At 37.1% G+C, this 11,780-nt stretch overlaps 1 protein-coding gene across 1 annotated transcript in view; it reads left to right on the top strand.

The window, feature by feature from the left end:
* The first annotated feature begins 2,215 nt into the window (after positions 1-2,215).
* Positions 2,216-11,780, top strand: part of LOC146670429 (synaptotagmin-2-like) — a 28,006-nt gene continuing 18,441 nt past the window's right edge. Inside the window, exon 1 of the mRNA XM_085408025.1 lies at positions 2,216-2,506. The gene's annotated coding sequence lies outside the window, so the exon portion shown is untranslated. The remainder of the gene's footprint in view (positions 2,507-11,780) is intronic.

The raw sequence follows: 11,780 nt of genomic DNA, 5'->3' as shown, positions 1-11,780 counted from the left end.
AAATAATATATTATATCCACCAAAAAATATATTAATAGTAGAGTGAGGATTACGGGTTTTTCTTCTACTTTGAGATCAAAACATTGCTGTAAGGCAAAAAATATATACTGCAGATATCCAGAAATTCTGTTAAAAAATTGTTAATGTAGTTTTTGGATATATTCCAAATAGCAGAAAGAACTCCCTAGAAGAAAGAGGTCCGTGGACGGCAGCCATCTGTCTCAAACAGTTACTCTGAGTGAGTGGAGGGAGCATTGAGGGAAACCACAAGGAAAAGCACTGGATATGTTGGTGAGGCCAGCAACTGCAGACCAAAAATGTGTGGTTACAAAGATGCCTGTAGAAAGGTAGCAGGGAGACGTTTGGTTCAAAGCAACGCTGTTCATCCTCATAGTGCAGCTAACATCATTGTATTCTTTGTCTCGTTTCACTATTACATCTTCATTTTATATGTGAGCCTCATTAGACTCCCTGCTTCACCTTTATGAAACCAGACCTTCACAGCTGCTTCAGGCACATATTCTGCCTCTAATCTCCATGTTGAATTACCACCTTTCATCTATTCCAATTTATTGCTATAACGTTCAGCAGGAGGCAATCACCAAATATCTTCTGGCTGAATAATTGGATTCTATCAAAACTTTTTTTTCTCCATCATCCTCCCCTCTGATCAAGAATAGGAGCAAATCAGCACAGCAGAATGTAAAGTTCATAAAAAAACCTGGATGCTTCAGTGATGCAGCATCTGTGACACATCTTGCGGTGTTGCTCTAATTGTGGGTAATGCGCCGAGCACTGCCCGGTCACTGCTACAGGATGTCAAGGGTAACGCCAAAGGCAACGAAATGGTGCGTCGCTCTTGAAGGGTAGCCTGACTGCCATTTGCTGCAGAGTTTTGGCTATGGTCCCAGAAGGTTTAATAAGCGTAATGGTGAAACTGGCCGTCACAACAGTGTCCTGTCGTTGCTTTTCATTAACAAATGTTGCACCAGTAAATCAGCTGGATAGACTGTCTGAGCACACTTTTCATTTGCCAAAGATTTAGGCTGTTAAGGAGGAATGAGAAGTGGATACTGTTATGCGCAAACAAACACATTCCTCCTCATTTCTTTTAAACATTTACAGGTACTGTTTGGGGAAATTGGTGCTTCTGGAAATTGTGTATTTTTATGCTTCTCCCCGACCACACAGTACGTGGATTTTTCTGGAGGAAACTGCAGAGGAAGGCTGTCCAGCTACCATATTTCAAATTAAGATGGCAGAATGAGATTTCATTTAGTCAGTTTCATTCTTTAAAAACCAAGATACTAAATAAATATGTGAAAAGTAAAAAAAAGAAAACAAAAACAAAAAAACAGCCGTCTTAAAGCTTATGGTATATCACAAAACCTTAAAGAGATGGCCAGTAGACAAGTATACAGTAATATGCTGTCAAACCAAACTAGACATTTCTCTGCTGGCATCCTGCTGCATTAAAGCTCTACATATATCACCTTGACTCACTGACCTTTGCACTTTTTGTTGTTGAATACTATCTCCCATGTGAATGACACAGTTATGTGTCTCATCCTACTTTCTAAATTATTTACCAGTTACATGTTGGGTGCTTCTGTAGAGTGGGTGAACTACTTTGCCATTTCTGCTTCACATTAACTGCTTCAGAAAAAAAACAACAAACTTCCCATCTGTGTTCTGCTTGCCTCTATACTGCAGCAAAAACAGCCCAAGTCACTCCCCCTCTCCCATCCTCTCTCTCCCTTTCACCTCCTCCCCCTTTTCCTCTATCCTCTCCGCTCACACCTCACTGCACTCAGGTCCCCATACAGTTCCTGCAGCAGGGAGGTACAGCACCTTAAATCGAGCTCTGTTTTGAGAGGCACTGCAGACTGCTGGTTTCCACGTTCACCCTTCTTTTCATCACTCATCGATCCCCCTGTTTTTATACTCCCTCCTGCTCCTCTCTTTGTCCCCCCCTTTCTGGTTTTCCTCCTGCGTCTAATTCTCAAAGCTCAGCAGTCCCTGTCTGCTTGTACTGAGGGAAAAAGTGATAGAGTGAGGAAGAAAAGAGGAGGAGCACAGCTATTAGTGTGCCAAAGAAAATCTAGACCCCTCCCTATCCAACTGATGACGAGGAGAGGTTTTATTGAGTTGCTCCTTAGCCAATGAGCATGCAGTGCCGGGAAATACAGCAGTGGACCTGCACCGGCTCTGGTGCTTGTGCTTATTTCACTGTGTTAGAACAATGTTAATGAGTGTATCCTCTCCTCCCTGCCCGATCTGAGCACGCATTAGCAACAAACTGAGTCTCGTTTATGTGTGTCTTCTAGGACAGAAACCTCCCCCAGGTGACACTGGGACCTGCTACTACTTTTTTTTTCTTTTTTTGCAATGTATTTCAAGGGTGGGATGAGTCAAAGGGCAGACTATTAAGACTTCTCTCATCTCTTTAAGAACATATCTGACCCTGTTTTCCGCTCTCCTTGGTTAGGAGACATCTCTCTGCAAGGTAAGCTGCATTTTCCCTCTATGTCCAAGCATTCTGTTACTGGTTCTTTTGCTGTGTGGCAAGTTGTCACAGAGGCACCTAGCCTCATTACACACATCCTGGATGAATGTAGAAAAAAAGCCCTGCACAGAGAAAAAGAGAGAATAAATGGCTCAGGGGTAATTAGAGCAGACAGTCTTAGCACTTCTCCTTTTAATGCAGGGTCTCGTATTAGAGAATCTGCTATAGTGGAACTTTTAAAGCATGCCAGTAAGTCCCTTAATGACTGGTGCGTAGCATCATGTAGCGCTGCAGTATAATGTTACATAATAAACAAAGCACGTATGAGTGAGATAGAACTTGAGAACTGAATTTTATTTCACTGTTAAACAAATATTAATTGACTTTCATTGGCTGATTATGACAAAGATGATTATAAACTGATTAACAGTGAGCGACGATAGATTTTTAGTGCACAAACATTAAATTGTTATATGTAACAGATTTTCATTTGTTTCATTTTTTTCATTTTCTCACTGTTTTGTTTTTGTTTCTGTTATTTTATTGGTTTGCTTTAGTGTGCGGATGCTCTATAGGGATGATGGTACTCAGTTTAATGTTATACAGTAAAAATACACTGGGAGTGTGTGCAAAGTCAAATTTGCTGAGCCAGCAAGAGTGAAGGGCCCACATAGAGTCTGCAGAACTCAGTGTTTCAAATGAATCTGAGTGATCTTATTAGTACTTAGATTGGTGAATTTAAGTACTCCATTGCAGCCTTTTCTTTAAAAAAGATTAGATTTGCTTGGCTGAAGGTGATTGAAGGTAAAGCTCTCTGCATTACAGCCTCTGATGGATACTGAGTTGGGAGGCACATTCTATATGTTAAGCCCCATATCTCATCTCCAATATCTGTTTTTTTCTGTTTTCTTTTTTAGTTTCTAATCAATTAAAAGTGACTCACGTTTTGCTGCAGAAGAGGGGGAATACTCTCTTTTGCATCGTTTGTTCCTGGGCTGATTATGATGCAAAGGTGTGAACAGGTCAGGTGATGCTGTAGTCTCTTTACTCCCCAGGGATATTATGAGTACATGACAGGAACACTCCTCAGAGTGTGTGCCAAATGAGGATTTTCTTTATGCATTAGCAGAGATGAATCAGTGCATGTGCAGGTGCAATATGTTAGCAGCTGCATACATATGGCGCATTTTGTGCTGCAATAGAGTAACATCTTGTTTTTTGTTTGGTGATTTTTTTAAAAACATGTAAACAGTATACCGAAAGCTGCATGAAACAAAATCAAGCAAAATATCACATTAACATTTGCTGATTAACTGTACATATCTTAAAAGCAGTGGAAGACATGTACTCTTGTTTAATCCTAAGCATTCTCAATAAAATATGCATTACTTTTTATCCAGTTTCCTTAATGAAACCTCAATAACAACACTAAATATATTTCGGATTACACAGAATTTATACACCATGTAAAATAAAAATATAATCACATATAGTTTTGGCAACTTTATGACTTTACAGCCACACATCAATGCTGATTGCAAAATCTGAATAAACCTGGAAAACGAAATCTTGTAACTTTTATTATCCCAAGTCTGTTTTTAATTTACTCTTTCAATATCAACTCCATTGATTTAAATCTGCACATGCATATTTCTGCTTTCATGATCATAATAACATTATTTTAGTTTTATTCAAATTGCATGATGCTTTTAAGATGTATTTTGTAGACCCTTTGTTATCCATGGACATTACATTTATATGCACCACTGACATCACATGTCATTTTTTTTCTATTCTCATCTTATTTCCACCCAGCTCTGTCATTCCATTGTTTTAAAAGCATTTAGACATTTATCTCTTACACACCTGCATTGTTATTTTTTCTGTTCAGTTTATTAATTGTACAGTTCTTATCATAAACTATAAAAACTGGAAGATGGTCAATGATTTCATTTACCAGTTATCAAATATCAGCTATGCCAGTTAGAAGCTCTATCTTCATATATCATGGATGCATATATATCAGTACTGTGGCCTAACAGAGTCTAGAGTTCTTCTTCTTCTTCTTTTAAATAAACACAAATGACTAAATATTGATTTGTTTGCTTTCTCATATATTTTATACATCTCATCTGTAGGACTTTTAAGATGGTCCAGATCAAGTTGCTATGGTGACTAATCAAAAAAGAGTGACAGATTTTGAGATTAACAACAAGACTCCAAAGTTGTACGACACATTAAAAAAATGGTTCAACTACATCAGTTGAGTCATTTCTAAAATGTCTAAAGAATCTTTGGACTATGAGAAGAAGAGGATAACATCAGTGTGTATTGTTTTGCACTGCACAGTTTTTGTTGCTGCAGTAGCAAAGAAGCTGCATACAAAGAGGACACACAAGGACTTGGTGTGTTGTGATGAAATCAGTATGGCATTTCACTCGGGGGGGGGGGGGGGGTGTCCAGTTGTAATTTGACGGACGTAACGTATCTATTAAATGGTTAAGTGTTCAGTGTGATTTCCTAGTGACAGTGTTTTGATCTTTTTTTTGTTTGAATATCAAATCAGTCTTACAGAATTTATCATAATTTCACACAAAATGAGGTAGCCCACTGGCATTTGTTGTTCCCAATAACATGTATCACAACAATGTTGGTTATTGTTTTAATTTTTCCCAGAGTATCACATGGGCTCCAACTTTGCAGATTAGTATGAAATGTTTGTCCTCAGTTATTGGATTACTATGGCATTCAAGTTGGCACCATCATGAGGAAAAGATCTACACTGTCCAAAATTTACTTTGTGACTAATTACTACAAATCCACCAAATATTAGAACGCAACTATCCTACTGATGGTTTCCTTTGAGGCCTTGTCTCACATTTTAATGCTGATAGCAAATGGGATGCTAACCATGTAATTATGAACATTTCTGATAAATTTTGTCTTTGCAGTTCGTAGACTAAGCGATTTGCAATAAATAAATATATGATAGCTAAAAGTAATGCCATGACTTTTTCATGTCAGTATGCTGATGTTAGCATTAAGTTCCCAGCTGCTGTTAACATAGTTTTATTGGCCCATTTCCACTCTTACCCGTACACACTCTTCCTCCACCACATTAAGTGCTTTTCAGGCCAAATAGCCTCAAATTAAAGTGTGATATGAAGCACTCCAAGAGCAGGTCTGCACCAATGGAAACTTATCAACCAGACTCAGTTAAGGAGTAGCATTAATTGTCCAAACAAAATAGAAATTTTCTATAGGTTGGTAAATGGTTTTAAAAATTGCTTCATGCTTTATTCATTTTTAAATGTTTTTATTATGCTAATAATAAAGAACATGAAAGAAAAAAAAAATTAAAAAGCTGCAGCATTAAAAAAAAAAATTGCCTGTCTGAATATAACTGGAACAGAATTTTTTTTTTTTATTAGAATAGTTTAACATGATCTTAATTTTGCTGTATCCTAAATGGAGCTCCATTAGAGAAAGGTTGTGGGATCTTAAAACATGCTTCTATATTTCTGCCTTATCTCTTAATTCAGAGGACTCTTTAAAAGACGCAACTCCACATGGAATTACAATTATCATACAGTGGGAGGTTGTAGGGGAATTAAAATATCCTTAATTAAATATATTAAAATATTAAAATAATATGGTTTTAAATTTGCACGTTTTTTAATTAATTTTTTTTTTATTCGAATGACCCTACTGGTCTATAACCAAATAAACCAAACAAACCATATTTTGCTGCATGCCATAGCAACCTAATGACTGAGTAAAAGTGAAATTACCTAAACCAGAATATCACTAATGTTGTATTCCTGATTATAGACAGTTGTTTGTAGTCAGCTCCTGATACTCTGAGTTTCCACATTACATTTCCAGGTTTGCATGCCTGGGGCACTTCTGCTGCTTGATGGTTCATGAAATGGGAGGCTGTTCTGCAGTCTATAATCCCCCTCCTGTCAACCTATATCCTCATTCACAGCCTGTCAGGTGCATCAGTGTACATGAAGCACACTCAGAATGATGTTTTTCATTTACAGATAGCAACGTTTGTGTGTGTGTGTGCACATGGACCATTTACTGGTACAGTGAATATAAAGAGTGCCATGTCACAGCATGACATTTGATGATTTTTTTCACGTTGATAGGCAGCATTTTCACAGCATTTAAGAGGAATGAGAGGAATGTTGTTGCTGTAGTTTTGCTGTGAAAGCTGCTGAATTAGTGTCTTTGCTGGTGCTGCAGTATATTTCCAGTTGAATTCCATCAGTTTAACAGATAACTGCTCAGGGATAATAGGCGAATGACTGGTCTGTAAGGATCTGTTCTGTGTGTCAATACACAGCGCCAATACTGAATCTGACTTCTTTTGCTTGAACTGCTTTCAGTCCGCAACACAGTCAAGAATACATCAGCTTCTTGTGGTCAGTTTAGGCGCTCAAATCAAGCTAAGCCAATCGATGCAGTAACAATGTGGAATACTGCAAGGAATGCAAAAAAGTAGCTCACAGCAGGGCATCCTTTTGTCAAACAAGATATTTATTATTTTTACTGCATTTACTATGGTCTGCTGGTCATTCAGTCTTACACTGGCCAGATGCAAAAGTCTGGAGCATTGCTGGAGCATTACCTCTAATACATCTATTACACCAAATATCTGATCATGCGAAAAAAACAGAACAATAAAAATGATCCTCATGTCTTTCCACATATTGAGGCAGAGTGCAGACCTGTTTGTGAGGATTTGCTGATGAGAATTTTTTTTAATGATGCTAGTTTGTCTTATCCTCTCTCAGCATCAAACCCTTGACAGATCTGGAAATTTGGTGGAGCAGAAAATGGGGGATGTTAAGATTGATATATGATGGTCTTTAAAGATATTCAGATCTTTTAGATTTTAGCAGACTTATATATCCTGTAAATATCGTCCTGCAAAAATGGAAGCTCTGTTATGTATGTTTTTGAGGAAGAATAAGTGGGGAAATTATTGCTCTTTATTTAATTAGCGAGAGTCTACAATGAAATCTGATGTAAAATGGTTTTGAGGCTAGAGGAAATGTAGAGAAGTCAGATGGATCATATAATTAGTTGCTTACTGAACTAGTGCTCCTCCTGGCTTCTCTTTACTCAGCACTGATTTGTCTTGTTGTCCCAGATCTATGCATTTGGACAACTCATCCTTCACTGGTGGTGGTGTGGTGTATTGTCTCTCTTTTTTCTTCCTTCTTAGTCTCTAAATGGCGTGCCCCTCCTCCCTTCTATTCACAGCCTATATGTACTAGCGTAAAGTGCAGCATTTGATCCAGCTTAAACAATCTTAAATTGTAAACAATTGGAGCTAGAGATTGTGTGCTTGTTAGTTGTGATGATGGTCTCAGTTTTCCTTATGTACACACTGAATCTTTGTGCATTCATGGCACTTAAGCAATGAGAACTTACAGATCCAGTCTTAGATGGGCCGGACTTCCATCTAAAACACACGAGTCCTGTCTTGTATTCAACCATGTCCATGGACTTTTATTTTTGACTTTCTGTTTCCACTCAATATTTGTTCCAGTTAAAGACACCAAAATGACCCAGTTGAGTTTAGAAAATGTTTACAATGTAGATGCTAATACAAACTTTTTCTGTAACAGTCTCCTTCATTGTTTTCTTTAACACAATGAAAAGTTACATAAGGGCGACCACACCAACAGAAAACATTCAACTATGATTTTAATTTCTCCACAAGATTACACGCAGGCCCTCTATGGTTGGTTTCACACTGGACCAGCTGGAGGGCGGCTCAGCTGTGATCTGGTACTATGTTGTTAGCTGTACCTGACTTAAAATTCCCAAAAAAAGCAGATAAAGACAGATGTGTTGAAAAGGATCTAAAACACAGACCAGAGAATATGGCCAGCAAGGCTACAGATTATGACCACGTTGTCAATATTTGTACTATACTTGATTAATACCAGTTTTATATTGGCTTGCACAAAGAAGAGTGTTGGGATGTTGTCACTTTTAGGTGTGAGACTATTTTTTGAATGAAAAAACATACAAACAAGCAACTGAGTGCAAAACTTGCTGCTATGAGCTTTATAAAATTTCCAGAATATCATCAAAGACAAAAATAACTATAACAGTAGAAATACTATCCACCTGACTTATCTGATATATAAAAACTAACTTCTACATAAACCTATCAACTGAGTTGAAATATGCTCCTGAAACCCATTAAACTCTACTCTGCAATCTGTATCATGTAGCTTCCTTGTTTTCTAACTTCTTTAAAGAAAATAATCTATATTTTCTTTAAATGGCTTAAACTTACAAATGATTACATTTCATTATAACTAGGACATTAATTGTAGATACAGCAATACTCTGTACTTTAAGTCTTCTATTTATTGTCCCCCACTGGGTATAATGGAGAGATGTTAAATTTAGATCATTTAATTTGGATCTTTACTGGGGAATTCTTTATCATTTGCCACGTAGCATTTGTCACCACCAGTTTTCCATTATTTATTTATATTCTTACTTTTGAACTGAAAACAGCTTCCTGTTGCAGCTGTAACAATGCTGTAAAAGTGGTGAAAGAAGAGAAAAAGTTGCAGAAAGTTAAGAAAAGAAATGCTGCAGACTCTGGTGATAATTTTCAAAGTCTGTGAAATGTGAAAAGGCTTTTCAGTGACCCCTTTTATATTGTCACAGAGTTGTTTTTTTATTTTATTTTATTTTATTCATATTTAGAGTTCAATATATGCTTAAAGTTCAGGTAAAACATGTCTTTATTTTTCTATGAAAAAAATGGAGATAGTGGGTTTATTGACACCTTTACTGACCTTAACCATATTAGTGTCTGTAAAAGTATTATCAGTCAGAATTTCAATCATAATGCATTATCTACTCACAGTCGACACCATCAAAACAAAAGAAAGGAACTCAAAAGAACTTAAAAAAAAAGAAGTATATTACTTAAATGTTTAATAGACAAACTTCCATAACAAGGCTTTACAAATTGCCCCCCCCCCCCCCCCAACTGAAGATCTGCAATCATTTTTTTGTCTATCATTTTTCTTTTATCCCCCAATAACTTCCCATCACAGAGAAATAGTCTGTGGGCGTGATAGTTGCAGTAGTTTGCCTGTAAGCTAATATACATGGATGCACACAGGGGAAATTTAGTGGAAAGATGCTTTGTGGTTAATAGCTTCTGTTAGCTTTGCCCATGTGAATAGAATTATTTTCCACTTGTAAGTGGATGGTAATATACTGCATTATAAAATGTGCTTTCTATTTATTCTGGACAGCCAAACTTGAAGTTTGATTTTGTTTGGCTGTTGCTGTTTAATCATTCAAAGGACACGTATGTCTGTGAAGGTTCTCAGTCATCCAGGTCATTGTAGTCTAAGGAGCGTAGAAAAAGAAAAGCGTCTGGACTTCTTTAACCTCCTAAGACTCTTTCATGGTATGCATTTTTAATTTTTCTTTGCTATTTTGGTTGATTGCGACCTGATGAATTTAAAAACAAAGAATTGCCAGATTTTTTTTTTTTTTTACCGAATTTTTGTTTCTGAGAAAAATTAGATCCACATATGAGGACATTCATTTTAAATTTTGATAGAACAGTGGCAGTATAATGCCCTTGTAAGTGTATATCAGGCCCTTGTAGAGGAAAAAATAAGTGTTTTGGTCCAGACATCCCAAAAATGTGATGTCCACATATGTGGACGCCAGGTCCTAGGAGGTTAAACTTTAAACTCAAAGAAGTCCAGACGCTTTTCTTTTTCCAAGCTCCTTAGACTACGATGACCTGGATGACTGAGAACCTTCACAGACATATTGCCGTGCACTTTGGGAAGAAGTCAAAGGACACACACATTTTTCCCAGAGATCAATTAGCTGTCCTCTCATTCAGCACCTTTATACCACACATATCCAATATTGTTTGTTTAATTGCTCCCATGCTGAATTTACTGTGCCGACATTTCTTTCATTAGAGCAAAAATAAACAAGTGGACATTTATTAATCACTGCTGAAAAAGTTGTTGTCCAGTGGGTGACCAGAAAGACTCCCAAGACATTTTTAAAAGCCCCAATAGAAAAGAAATCATAATAAAATAAAATAAAAATAATAAAATGAGTCATGGCTGAATTTTTCTCAGCTATATCAGTTTCTGTGTCCTGTTAAAGTGTACACTCACTTTATCATGAAAATTTCACTAATACAGTTTGAACATTTGAAGAAAGTGGTTATTATTAATCTTAATAGTTATGAGAACTGAAAATGCCTGCTGTGAAAATGTGCTGTTCTGATAACTTTGTACATAGATAAAAACAAAACACAGCCATTCTAGAAATTGGTACAGTCTTTGTGTTGTTTCCAGTCCTCCATTGTCAGTGTCCCCAAATCCACAAGAAACGTGTGGATCTGCCTTTGTTTGGGCCACATTTTATCATACTGCTAGAAAATGCCAAGTACTTAGATCCTCCACAAATGTCAAATAAGTATATGAAGCACAGGTGTAATTTATAATGTTTATGATGGCTGCTTTCCAGCAAATTGTGTTTGCAATCTATTGACTGCAAATAAATACTATGACTTGAACGTTCAAGCCAAAAAGGGGAAAACATGTTAAAGTATTTTGCAGATGGTCTTCTATTTGTTCTCTCTGTCTGCAAAGTTTGTAAAATCAGCTCAAGTGATTTCACTGGAGTGATGGAATACACACTGATATACTCTGTGCCATCTTTGCTTGATTATCATGACCTGCATTGCCATATGTAAGAAAATCAGTAAGTAAAGTCTAGAGACTCACAGTCCACTCATTTTCTCTTACACTTCCTAATCTATTCTCACTTCTGCATTGGCATGGACAAACAGGGCTTAATCTTTATCACATTATAGTCAGGTTTTCCACATCTCTCTGTGTGTGTATCTCAAACTTTTATTATTCTTGTTAGAACATGGTGTTAGCTGGACCTGCTGCCTATATGTGAAGCAGAGGAAAAATCAGCATGAATGACTCAAGGGGATCTTAAAATGTAAATGAGTTATTGTTAGACCTAGTCTTGTTCTCATGCTATATGTCAAAGTCAAAATGTCTGTCATAAACAGCGTCTGTACGAGTTGTGACGGCTGTGTAAATGGCCTGTATTTATATAGCGCTTTACTAGTCCCTAAGGACCCCAAAGCGCTTTACATATCCAGTCATCCACCCATTCACACACTGGTGATGGCAAGCTACATTGTAGCCACAGCCACCCTGGGGCGCACTGA

The sequence above is a fragment of the Rhamphochromis longiceps genome, linkage group LG5 (genome assembly GCF_057381845.1).
Source record: "Rhamphochromis longiceps isolate RC_006_pf linkage group LG5, R_longiceps_female_GT1.1, whole genome shotgun sequence".
Classification (NCBI taxonomy): domain Eukaryota; kingdom Metazoa; phylum Chordata; class Actinopteri; order Cichliformes; family Cichlidae; genus Rhamphochromis; species Rhamphochromis longiceps.
Note: the sequence above shows the minus strand (reverse complement) of the source record. Positions and strands in the feature narration are given on the sequence as shown.